Source organism: Battus philenor, unplaced genomic scaffold (assembly GCF_028537555.1).
Source record: "Battus philenor isolate CCGP_79_NKW_IND1 unplaced genomic scaffold, ilBatPhil1.0.hap1 SCAF_7, whole genome shotgun sequence".
In the NCBI taxonomy this organism is placed as follows: Eukaryota; Metazoa; Arthropoda; class Insecta; order Lepidoptera; family Papilionidae; genus Battus; species Battus philenor.
This window is the reverse complement of record NW_027181737.1, coordinates 13224629-13237388: the sequence shown is the minus strand read 5'-3', so window position 1 is coordinate 13237388 and position 12760 is coordinate 13224629. Positions and strand designations below refer to the sequence as shown.

At 31.1% G+C, this 12760-nt stretch overlaps 1 protein-coding gene across 1 annotated transcript in view; it reads right to left on the bottom strand.

Moving 5' to 3' along the window:
* Tet (Ten-Eleven Translocation (TET) family protein) overlaps positions 1-11678 on the bottom strand; it is a 141001-nt gene extending 129323 nt beyond the window's left edge. The window contains exon 1 of the mRNA XM_068774729.1: positions 11632-11678. The gene's annotated coding sequence lies outside the window, so the exon portion shown is untranslated. The remainder of the gene's footprint in view (positions 1-11631) is intronic.
* Positions 11679-12760: the final 1082 nt, after the last annotated feature.

Here is a 12760-nt window from a genome sequence, read left to right as displayed (position 1 = left end):
TTTATACTGTCAAAAGTTATTCGTTTGTCGCATTCTAAAAGAGAATATAAATTAATGTATTTCAAACAGATCATTTAAGTAGACTAATTGGACTAATGTGATATAAATTAAACTTTTAAATCATTAAGTCTGTAATCATTCACTCCATAACGTGAAATAGGTTAGGACAGCTTAGTAGTTTTCGTGGTTTTGTGTAATTCAATATCTTAAGATTTAAATATCATGTTATAAGGATGTAAAGTGATTTTAAAAGTTTCATAACATTGCGTCACTTCCCTTAGGCGTGTCGTGATCACAGTTTTCTATTTCCCCTTTCCTATAAAAATTGCTTATGTACCTGCTTTTGCGTAATTGCAGTGGCACACAGGTCCAATTGTATGTATATTTGTATTCCCCCTTACTCTTAAATAGGTACTAGGTTCAGTAGGTTATGCGTGCCTCCCCTAGGCTACGCCTTCTTTTATGTGCGCGCATTATATACCGAGCCTGTCTATTTACTCTCGGAGACTAGAGTTCCGGAGTAACTAAGGTAACTAAGAAATTGTTATCTTAGAAATATGAAAAAATATAAACGCATTTCTTTAATTGAGAACAACATTTTTATTTATGGTTGCGATCATGGAGTACATCATAGAGAGATATTAAATATTTCTGCAGTTTTTGTTATTATTATGAAATCGTTTATTTATACACGAGTTTGTTTTTTTTTAATCGAAAAAACTCATGAAATCTTAAACGTACATCGTAATTTCGTTAACATTATTTTTTAAAGAGATAAGTGAATGTAGTACAAAATTCGACTTTTTTATATTGTGTTAAAAACTCTGTTTTACTATACTTATACTAAATTATATAACGTTGTGAATGTAATAAAACATTGATCAATATTTACAAAAAGAATAACACGGCCAAGTATAAAATTACTTACAAAAATACCACAAGACTTGACATTTGAGACATGTAGAGCTTTTTGATGAGAGCAGTTTTTTTTATTGTGTGTACAATAATATTTTACATATTTACATACTAAATGTATTTAGAAAATAGTTGAATATCTTTATATTTGATGTTTTAAACGAAGCTGTTTATTGTGCTGTGCAATGAGAGATTTTTAAGTTATTTCTTCGATTTAATTCGTGCTATATTTTACAAAATAAACGTGTAAAATACAAATCGTAATAAAAGGTAACTTCAAATATTAAGCTAAGTTATAGTAAGATAAAAATAAATCGCCTTAAATACCCTATACAATGTTCAAGTACTTTGCCAATTGGTCCAACCCTAACACGTGCGTTGGTTATTAAAAAAAAAAGAAAAGATACAACTCGATTGAAACTCGTTACAAAGTCGCCCGACACGGTTTACGAATCGCAGGTCAGCTAGAGTGCAGATTTGTAGGTTACCCGTGCAGTCGGGCCCTCGACGAGGCGGGGGCAGCCCTGCGTGTGGAGCGACGTAAACGAAACGCAAACGACTTAACAACCAGTTAACGTAAACGCGCTAACTCAGGTTAATCTGTAACGCGATCATTCAAGCTTTGATGTGCGGATGAGGTGCGCTTCAATATTTAATTGTGTCAATACAGCACAGGGATTAAGACTACTATAAAATACAAGGTATGCGCGATATCTCAACGTGGTCACTGGTGAATTGCTTTAAATCTTCAATAGTTTTAACATAGATTTTTCGATAATATATAAAATAACTAGCTGATCCCGCAAACGTTGTTTTGCAAAAAAAAATTAAAGTTTTTAATTAACAAATGTAAGTTAAGGGTTGATCGTAGAGGGGTGAAAATTTAGGTTTGTATGTATTTTTGTATGATGTATACAATAAAATAAAAACCAAAAAAATTGTCTAAAAAATTAAAAATAAAATTTAGGGGTGGACCACCCTTATCACTTAGGGGTATGGAAAATAGATAGTAGCCGATTCTCAGACATACTGAATACGCATGTAAAATTTGGTAAAAATCGGTCATCCCGTTCCGGAGGAGTTCAAGTTCGAACACCGTGACACGAGAATTTTATATATTAGATTTTTACGAAAATAAATAGAAAAATAAACCGCTTCTTAATATCTAAACTCTAAGAAAACATCAGTTATTGCTTGCAACATCTATTTAAACACGTATAAATAATTATAGTTTACAATTATAAAAAATCGGATCAGTGATTTTGACGTTATGTGTCTTTTTTAAATAACATCTATCGTGGCCAGTTCTAAAAAATGCCATTTACATATCGAGTATGATTCGAAGTATTATTCAGTTTAAATTTATAACACAGCCATTAACTAAAAAGATTATTTTAAAAATCAATCACTGCTGGAATTTTATATTAATGACTAATCTATCTGGTACATGTGTATATATTGGTTAATAGTTTTAATCAAAGCTTTTATGGATATTTAAGATAAATCGCTTCAAAGGTTATGTTAAAGTAACGAAATAAAGTATTAAATATATACAAAAATTATAAATATCTGACGATTTATCTATTTAATACTATTTATTGTCCAAGAAATACACAGGTACTTGATAACTAAATAAAGTACAATAAGCGGTATTATCACTTAAGCAATTTCTTACAGGCAATCAAAAAATGTTAATTAAAGAAAGACGAATATCGTTAATGACGTGTTCTTCTTCATAATTAAAATGTTACAAAAATCGTATTTTATAAATTGATTTCAAACACAGATGAAACCTGCATGTGTAACAATTGTCACATTCGTAAGTTTATATATAAAAACAAAAATTCACGTTTATGGTAACTCGATCTTAGTAAGTAGGTATTCCAACGCGTGCAGAATTAGATCTCTCTGACGTGTGGGGTGTTGTGCCGGGCTTGATGCGGGTGTGAGGTGTGGGGTTCACGCTGCACGGCCCCGGCGTGTCAGTAGGGAAAGTCTCTAATGAACTGTATGAACTAGAAGTTGCGTAGGTAAAACTATAGCAAATTATGTTTAGATATTTTAATACCGGTACATACGTTAATCAATACACTACACAACTTTAATTAATATAATTATATATCTAATTCGGTGAAATGTTTAGTATTTTGAGTCCTGAACCGAGATTTCTCATGGAGCCCATGAACTTGAAAAAGGCTGAAACACGCAGAATCTGCAAATGCCATTTTGGCAGCAGTGTAAGCTAGATAACAATAATAATAATAATAATAATTAATATCCTTCCCGTCAATATAGATAACGGTCGCTTGAATGAAACCATGATACACCGTTTTAATATTTTATATAAATACATTTCAATAACTGATGAAAAAGGTATATTTTTTCTAAATTTTTAGGGATCTTAATAATTTACTGATAATTTAAGGCATCCGTAAATAATATATACCTAAAAAAATTATGATCACTTTCGATTTTTATTATAATGGCAACACTACACAAAAAAATAAATTAATTTGTGAAATGACAGTGAATGCAATATTGAATAAATATATGCCTGCGTGAATATAAATATCAACGGATACTAAGTCATTTTAAGAAATGTATGTTAAAAGCTCTCCAAGTCTTATTGGAGTAGTCGAAGCGAGAAGGGTGGGAGGACAAGCGTATGCGTGGTCGCGCACGATTTTACCACCACATTGAACATTTATATGCATCGCTTACGCACACCGATGTGCGGTTATGGATAGAGCGCTTCGCAAACGTCATTACATTCTTTATTTTTTTTTAAACTTAATCACGTTTTATGTGTTGCCAGTATATCATGAAATTTATTTTTACAATTTATAGTAATTTGTTTTGTTTCTATATCCATAATATAGATATTAATACATGCAATAAGAGAATAATTTTAGATAGTTATCATATTAAAATTTGTATATTAAAGTGTATTTTTGCTTTTCGTTAACTTGTTTATACACAGATATAAATTTTAAAGAATTATTTCACTAAAATATTGTCTGTGGTTAAATCAATAATGAGACGAATATCTCAAAAAAAATTCTGAGTGTAATACATTTTCAGGTTTAAATTAAAAACTTTTAATTTAAGATCCTTTCAAATTAAATATTGGATTTATTTAATTTTATTATTACGTACAAATGCTTATAACGAATTAATATACAAATTTAAACCAGAGTTTCACTATAGAATACAAATTATTCTTTCGTTATTCGAAATACAAATTAGTCGAATAAAATAACTAGCATGCTATAACGTCATTTATTTCATTATTAATAACTCACGCCATAAATTACGAAAGCTTTATAGCCCAACGGAGCTTACAATTCAAAAACCCGATTTCATAGTGCAGTATAATAAACGAAACGCACTTTCGTGTCGAATGCATGGTAAGGGGTGCAACAACGCACCCCTCACGCACTTACACGCGCATGTACTTGTAATATACATGTACACTGAGAAACTGGAACGCCATTGGCTGAGATCTACGCACACACTCAACTAACACAACGGATATATATAACTAGGTTGTATGAATTAGTTGCGTGCATTGGGGTAGTCTTTGCTAGGAAAAAGTATTGATTTGCTGTTGGGTTGCTTAGTTCTGTGGAGCTTTCGTACGTCCGATGAGTCGAGAGTAATTGCCTCACTGTAAACAAATTAAGGGTCCTGTGTTTTTTGGGTTAAATAATTTTGTACTTGTATGGTATAAAATACATTTTGGCTTTACTCCGAAAAAATTGACTTTCATTTTTAAAGTTATAACAAGAAAAATGTTAACAGTTTAAAAGAATCGTGCAAGGAAATGATGAAAATACAGATGACGAATGTTTCCATTAATATTTTTAATTGATATTTTAATTTCTACTTTAAACTTCTACTTTTAACTCTATAGTCATATTATTGACGCTTCTGTAACAAGCAGAATTAAAACTTATAACCATTTGTTAATACATAAGTTTTTTTTTAATACATTATACTAATTTTAAATACATAATAATCTGTCATAGATAATATTTTGGCTATGGTATTAACTGAATATTTACTGAAGCGGTGTATTATAGCCAAACGCACATTTGAACGAATGAATTTGTTATAGAAAAAGAAATTGTTAAATCTTTTTTCATTTTTTTAATGATTTATCAATGAAGAGTTAATTGTGTAAATAAAAATTAAAATTAACAAAATATAAGAAAAAATGAACTTATAGAATGTTTGTACGAACTTAAAAGTCTGTCGTGACATAAACCGCCTTATTTAAGTTTAGAAAAGCTTAATACGAATGATAAACAGATTATATATATTATCTTAAATGAAACAGTTTTTCACATAAAATTGATATTCAAAAAAATAGAGTTTAAACGAATGTTTATTCTTATATTAAAACAGCAATTTTAATTATTAAACCATTACATCATTATTTATTGTTTCACAATGGAAAGACACGCAATGTTATTGTGGCTTTTTGACAGCAAACAAATTAAATTTCTCGAAGAAATAGTTATGGAATTGATATTTACCACGTAAATACTGAAGTAATTAATATTTTTACAATATATTTATAAACAATTAATGAAACATGTGCCTAAAACATATTATTAAGTAATTTTGATTCTGTAGGTCACATTCTCGATTTAATTGAAACAAAATATTCGGCACGAATTTATAAAAATTGAAACGTAATTCCTCGAGAAAACACACATAAAAAATTATATCAAAACGCATTAATAGTATATTAGTAACGACAAATAAATGATTTTATATCATTGCGTGTAACATTGAAATCAATGTTTAATTGTTTTAACTAAAATATTCGATATGATTTAAAAAACAAATTTCACAAATATTAATTCTTGATAAAAAAAATACAAAGAAAACACTGGCTGCAAACAAATTTTAAAAAAGCAGATTCGATAAAAAAGAAAAAAATCTATGTTTAGCAACTCCTAATACAGATTAAATAACATTACGATGACTACGACTTAATAATTATGTGTGCAATTGATATCAAAGTTTATTTCCCAAACATCCGTATTTAGTTTAAAAAAAAAGTTCCAAATATTAATTCATTGATAAAAGATACAATGTAACACGGGCTGTAATTTTAAAAAAAGAAGATTTGAAAAAAGAAGAAAAATCTGTATTACACAACGCCTATTGCAAATTAAATAAAATTATGGTAACGATGTCTTAATGATTATATTTGTAAAATTCATATCAAATCATTTTTTTACGAAAATATGCGTATTTAATTAAAAAAGTGCCAAATATTAATTCATTGCTAAAAGATACAATGAGAATACTGGCTGCAAACAATTTTAAAAAAGAAGATTCGATAAAAAAAGGAAAAAATGCATATTACGCAACGCGTGTCCTGTCACACGTTCAGTCCCGCGCGGTGCGCGCAAGATGCATCATTAACAAGTCGATCCGTCCTGCCCGTTACATCAGCTGATAGCACAAAAAGCTCCACCTAACATCTGCCGGCCGCCGTGAATCACCGGCCCTTGGCTCGTGCCGGCCCGGGGAAAAAAACAACCGAAAGTGTAAACTCCCGTCGACCGTTATAATCGTGCTGTTGCATGTAGGTGAACTCACGTGGCGGTTTGATCATTTTTAAACAGGATTTTATTTTATATTGACAGATCACCAAAAAGTTTTATTTACAAACATATATTTCACAAAAAAGTAAAAAAAAAGCATTCGAAATTCAATATTCTGATTGCTACATATATAAATTATTATCTACTATTTGTCCCTGCAAACTTTATACTGGTAGAAATTTAACTTCTAATTCTAATAGAAGAAATAAATTAATGTCACATATTTTAAAGTGATCACTTTATGCAAGGTGATTGGAAAAAGGTGTAAAAGCTTTAAAGCTTTTTGCTGACAAGTGGGATATTTTTTTCCTTTCAAAGCTTTTTACAGCCAGCACCACCAATCATCCTGTATAAAAATTTTAAATGTTATTTAATCAGTTCTAAGGATGGAATTATCTAATTAGTTTATTGTTATTTGAAAAAAAAATAACTTCAAAATTTGATTTCATAACATTGTATATTTTGGAACGACACAAAGTGGCAATAAATTATAATACGCTATTACTCTCCTAAATAGTTCATCTAGAGATGTGCGATGTGAAATATATTTCAGTGTTTTTGATAAGAAACGTGGAATCCCTAGATAATAAATTCAGATTAATTTCACGACCTGACACATTTCTGTGCCATTAATTCGTGAAAGAAAAAAAAAACCCGATCGGAGTGAGCGTATTAATAATCTGCGAAACAAAAAAGCCATTAAAATCTGCGATGAAAGCGGTAGATTTATAAGAAAGTTTCTCGGTAATGTTTATTGTTGTAATGTTTGCGAGGATGGACGATAATACATTTATTCCTTTGGCGAGACAATTTTGGCGTCGAATTTTTTTCGCCTGTCTTGTAGCTACAAATTCTTTTACGGAATGATTTAAAGTCTTTTAAGATAACGGCACTATAGCTCGATTTTATTATTCAAGTGGAGGAATGTAATATTAGTATTAAGATTAATATCTAGATAAAGTTGATATATTTTAAGTACCAAAGATTTAGGAACGGTATTATTTAAAACCAAAATGAAAAATAAACTTATCACTACACTACGTTACTAGAATAAAATTATTTCTTACAGTCTCAGAATTAAAACAAATGTTGGGGATCAAAATTCAACAAATCTTCATCCGAGTAGCCATCTACTAGACTTTTGACTCATCAAATATTGTAACAACTACCACCGGCTTCGAATGCTGACCCGCTGGGAAGAGCCAGAAATCCATTTCAAATTTCATTTAAAAAAGAATTTGTTCTTTTTTAAATGAAATTTTACAATGTCTGATGTGTACATTATAATAACAACCACCTAATCGAGTCAACAAACCTAGTTACTCTCATTTCGATCGACTTAAACTCCTAAATCCTACGATAAGATTCATTGAATAATATACTTTTAATTATAGATACAAAATTCAGAATAGGAATGACTAAGAAGTCTTATTACAAGTGCGTACACACAGATCCATGAAGGAGTTATTTACTTTTTGATGAAAAGAATGCATAAGAAGTAAGTGTGTATGGGTTTAGATAAGTAAATAGTAATTTTAATAAGAGTAAAAATATGATTTAGAAGTATTAAAGATAAAATCCAGCTGCATTTTATGATAAGACATCAATCAAGCACCAAAAAACACCTTTTAAGTCAACAATAGATACAATCGGTTCTACGATAAAAGACCTAGAGGTGTAGTTTGACAGCGCGCCATGATTGGAGCGGGGCGCATGCGCAGCTGTCGCACACATTGCGCGGGACGCGTGCGCACCGGAGATAATATGGCCGACATATGAACCGTGCGGTATAAATAATGCCTTCACAAGGTTGAACTTTTTTCATGTAAACGATGAAAAAAAGGCAAAACTACAACGGAAATCCGTAATCTAGAATTGTCTCTTTCAAATCTGTCACCGATATATTTGACATGTTAAAGATGGAGATTAGATTTAAGTAATTAAAAAGAATAATTATTTACATTCACATAAAATACTTAAACTGACTTTAATTTAATATGTGTATTAAAACAGCCATAGTTGATATCTTGCCTATGTAATATCTAGCCTGTATTCATTTTAATCGGAGCCAATTATGAATCTTTACCTTTAATTAATTCTCTTCTCCAAATTGTACTCTTATTTTAAGCAATATAAACTCGTCTATTTTATATGTACACACTTTAATTACATAACAGAGCTTTTGACAATTTTAAGGTTTAAGTTTATTATATTTATGACTATAGATCGGTTTTTATGACATATTTTGACATGTTAACTAAATTAATTTCAATAAAGAAAAGGTTTAACCAGAAATCAATTCTAAAATTTCAGTATCATTCACGGAAATAAATCAGCTAACAGATTGTTGGAGATTACTAAGTAGGGTTTAAATAAAGGTGATTTCAGAACAAGGGAAGGTGTCTCCCCAATTCCCCCCCAACGAGGCTTCACGGTGGTTGTTTTAAAACTAATTTGCCAAGTTACTTTGCAGTCCTTAACTTATAATCGTAAATTAAGTCAAGTACCTTCTCCGCAGAACTTTTTCTGGTTGAGGCCTGGGCATTGCAAGTTTCTGGACTAATTATGTTTTATAAGGTTTTATTAGATTCATTTAAGACATAATTGCTAGCTTAATAATGTTACTGTATTCAATCACCACCATTCAACATGATTTTTAAGGAATTAGGTGTACAAATCTTTTAACCCAGATCTTAAAATTCTTACGTTACATTTGTTTAAATTAAAGTTGAGATTTTAAAAATTTTATGTATTCATATTGTTAACGAACTTGTATGTTTTGTTATCAAACACAGATGTTCCGATAAAGCCAATAATTATTCCAATGCTTTTTCTAGCACAGCACATTTTTGTTAAGGGTTTATTCAGTTAAATCTTTCAAACAATTTTGTATTATTGTTTATAAGAAGTGATAAAAATACAGAATCAAGTCTTGTATTTCGAATTTTCTCGTACAAATTTTATTATTATCAGAAAACGCTTTCGTAAGAATCGATCTCATTACTGAGGAAAACTCGCAATATCACAAATTCGTCCGATTATCGATATAAACGTATTCTGCTTTTTTTTCTCTTCCATTTTTAACAATCCATACACATCGTGATTCTATTTGTTCAATTTTTCCGTTTTCTTTAGTTGTTATACATTAAATTTCAATTGAAAATAGAAACTTGTAAAGACATTTTCTCGGGTTATTAAATTCGCTATAATATTTTATTACTATTTTATGGTAATAAGTCGTCTTTATTTCAGAATTTCTATTTGAGTAAATCGTTTCTTTCTTACACTAAGCGATTAAGATATTAATTAAAGGAATATTTTTCTCAGCAAAGTCAGCACGATTAAGTCCGTAAAATATAATGGTCGGTCCAAAATTTTCGGGTAAACTGGGCGTAGGTAATTACCATGTTGATTGCACTAAAAGTAAAAAAATATATAATTATGATACTAGAAACATTATTATATTTTTATGTTATATATGATTTTCTTAGATATTCACATTCATAGTTAAAATTACAAAGATAAAGTTTGCAGACTTTCGTGAAATTTTTTTGACAGTGGTTTAAATTTTCAAAATTTATTTTCGAATCCTGAACTACTATGAATCACAAACAAAGTTATATTTTTTATAAAATATCTTAAAAATATTAAAATATATATATCGTGTTTTAAAGTAAATAAAAACTTGTTTAAGCAACTACCAACACACTTTGACTTTCAGAGAGACGTAAATGTATTACTTCCGCGGCCATTTTACAAACCTGCGGTACACCATGTCGGCGCGGCAAGACAAGATGGCGGTAATCTATGCAGACGAATAAATTAATGCAAATGATAGCCCGTAAATATGTCATACAATGTACGTTTGCGTCACTGCAAGTCAATGCAAAAGTTTTTGCAATGGGTTTAATTCCAAGAATGTCCTAAAGTTTATCATACGACTATGACATTAATAATTTATTTTATTATTCCGAGCAGGCCCGGAGATCAATAGCTTCTTTTAAAATGTCTACATATTAAAATGCATATATTTTATGTACATGAATGTCACAACAACTAATATTTCAAAATTGTTCTATACTATCAAGGAATAGGTAGAATAGTTATTTTTTTATAGAAAATAAGCATTGATACGATTATGCTACAAAAATCTTATGATTTTACGTAAAGTGGCCGTCTTTTACCTATAAAAATAATTTTGTATAACTATTTTTTTGAGGTTGGTTACAATGTTCTATATATACACTAACTAAATAATATATATATTATAAAATTTTCTATCGCAATCACTGAATATAAATTAATGTTTTATGGAATATAAAATATGTTACGTTAATAGTCTAAGTAGTACAGATACTTCTTCGAGCACCATACATAAAAAGTTGTATGGAATAAAAAAAACATATCAAATATTACAGAACAATTTTATAACACCGATAAACTATTTAAATTTTGAATTCTAAGGCTAATACAAATAAATATGTAAATTTTTGTAGTTGAACTTTGTGTTGGATTTCATCTGAATATATTTTCTAATAGTCTAAAAAGATCATCAGTGCACAGATTAAATACGATTTATTATATTTGGACCTGGCTTACTCCGGATCGCAAGGATTCCTTATTTCCTCGGCTCGGGCCGGGCAAGAGCTGGTCTTGGACGCTTTATGGTGTGACCAGGCTCAAAAGCGCCCACGAGAGGACCTCGGCCCGGTTCTCTCTCGTCGATATTACCCGTCTAGCATTCCGAATCAAGTGCACCCGAGAAGGACGAACCTCAACTTAGTCGGTTGCTTATTACTACTTTGGAAATCATTAGCGCTGGGAGCAGAAGTGATAGAAGAAACTTCGGAAACGCTTCTATACAGTATTCTGTATTTTACTAAACATTGCCACGTTGACTATTCACCGATTTTCCGCGAGCTTAACTAAGTCCTCGGTCCAGCTATTGGGGGCACACCTACTACTACTGCTTATGGCCGTCACTTGAAAGCCGTTCGGCCCCAACGGCCTTCGGTTGCAAAAGCCCCGCCCACTTCCACCAGATGTATATATATCACATGTAAATATAATAAGTTAGTTTAATAAATAAACTTACCTTCTTCTCGGTGAGTTTTTCGCATCGTCGCTGTTTGCAGATCTGGTGCGACTTGTCATTCCGGCACGGTGCACAGTCGCCGCAGTTGTCCTTGCGTTGGCAGCCTATACACTCGCCGCAGCGCTTCCGTTTCTTTTTAGTCTGTGACGGGAAGCACTACAATAAAGTGATTTCGTTTCTTCTCTTTGCGCAATTAAGATAAGTGTCTCGACTCCGCCGCTCATTAATAACGTTCGTTCTACTATCTAGGTGAAAGACTGAGACATTTAACAAAATAGTTTTATATTTAAATAAAACCTCCTTCGCTTACGATCTATGAGCAAAAGTTGTAATGATAATAACTTACATATTTATTTAGTTTAAATTTGGATGTCCTGAAGAAGCAAGGAATCTAATATTTACTAAATATTTTTATTTTTGCTGACTAGATATTTTAGGCAAAGGTTGTTTTAAAAAGGATTTCTCATAGATATTTAAAACTTAATAAGTCCGCGTGTAACTGGTACTTGTATGCGGTCCTTTCATATATGAATTCAAAGCGAAAACGCCAAGCGTATCTGGGTTCGATCTTCGCGTGTCCGGTCCCGGGACTCGTTCCCATTAAAACCCAAGGAATGTTATTATAAGGCGGTCGCGAATTCGGCGCTTTCTGCGAACCTTGTTAATGGGTCGTCTGGGTCATGCGTCCGCGGCCAACTGTAACGATCGCGCCAAATTGATATCTCATTTTTCGAAAATTACTTCGTATGTATATGTAAGGATTACGGTTTTATTACGTCTTTAGGATATTACTCAGTATTTTTAAATGTTTTATATAAGTATTAATCGAATCGGAAATTGCGAGGTCCGCAGGAGAACCAAAGTCACCGACTCAAGTCCAAAAATTGCACGTCGCTGGAAGCTAAATGAGAACAGCGAAAACCAATCATCGCGGCGATCTATTTCTTGAAACGAGCGTCTATCAGGTGATATGTTGACGAATATGACTTTTTATCCTTTTTAGGTTTGTTTACGTATTGTCTTTCACCGTCGACTATAATCGATTTTTAAATCGATTTATTACTATATAACGAATGTTTTTTTTATTTTTATGTATTATGTTACATTTACATTTTATTATTTACGTTTT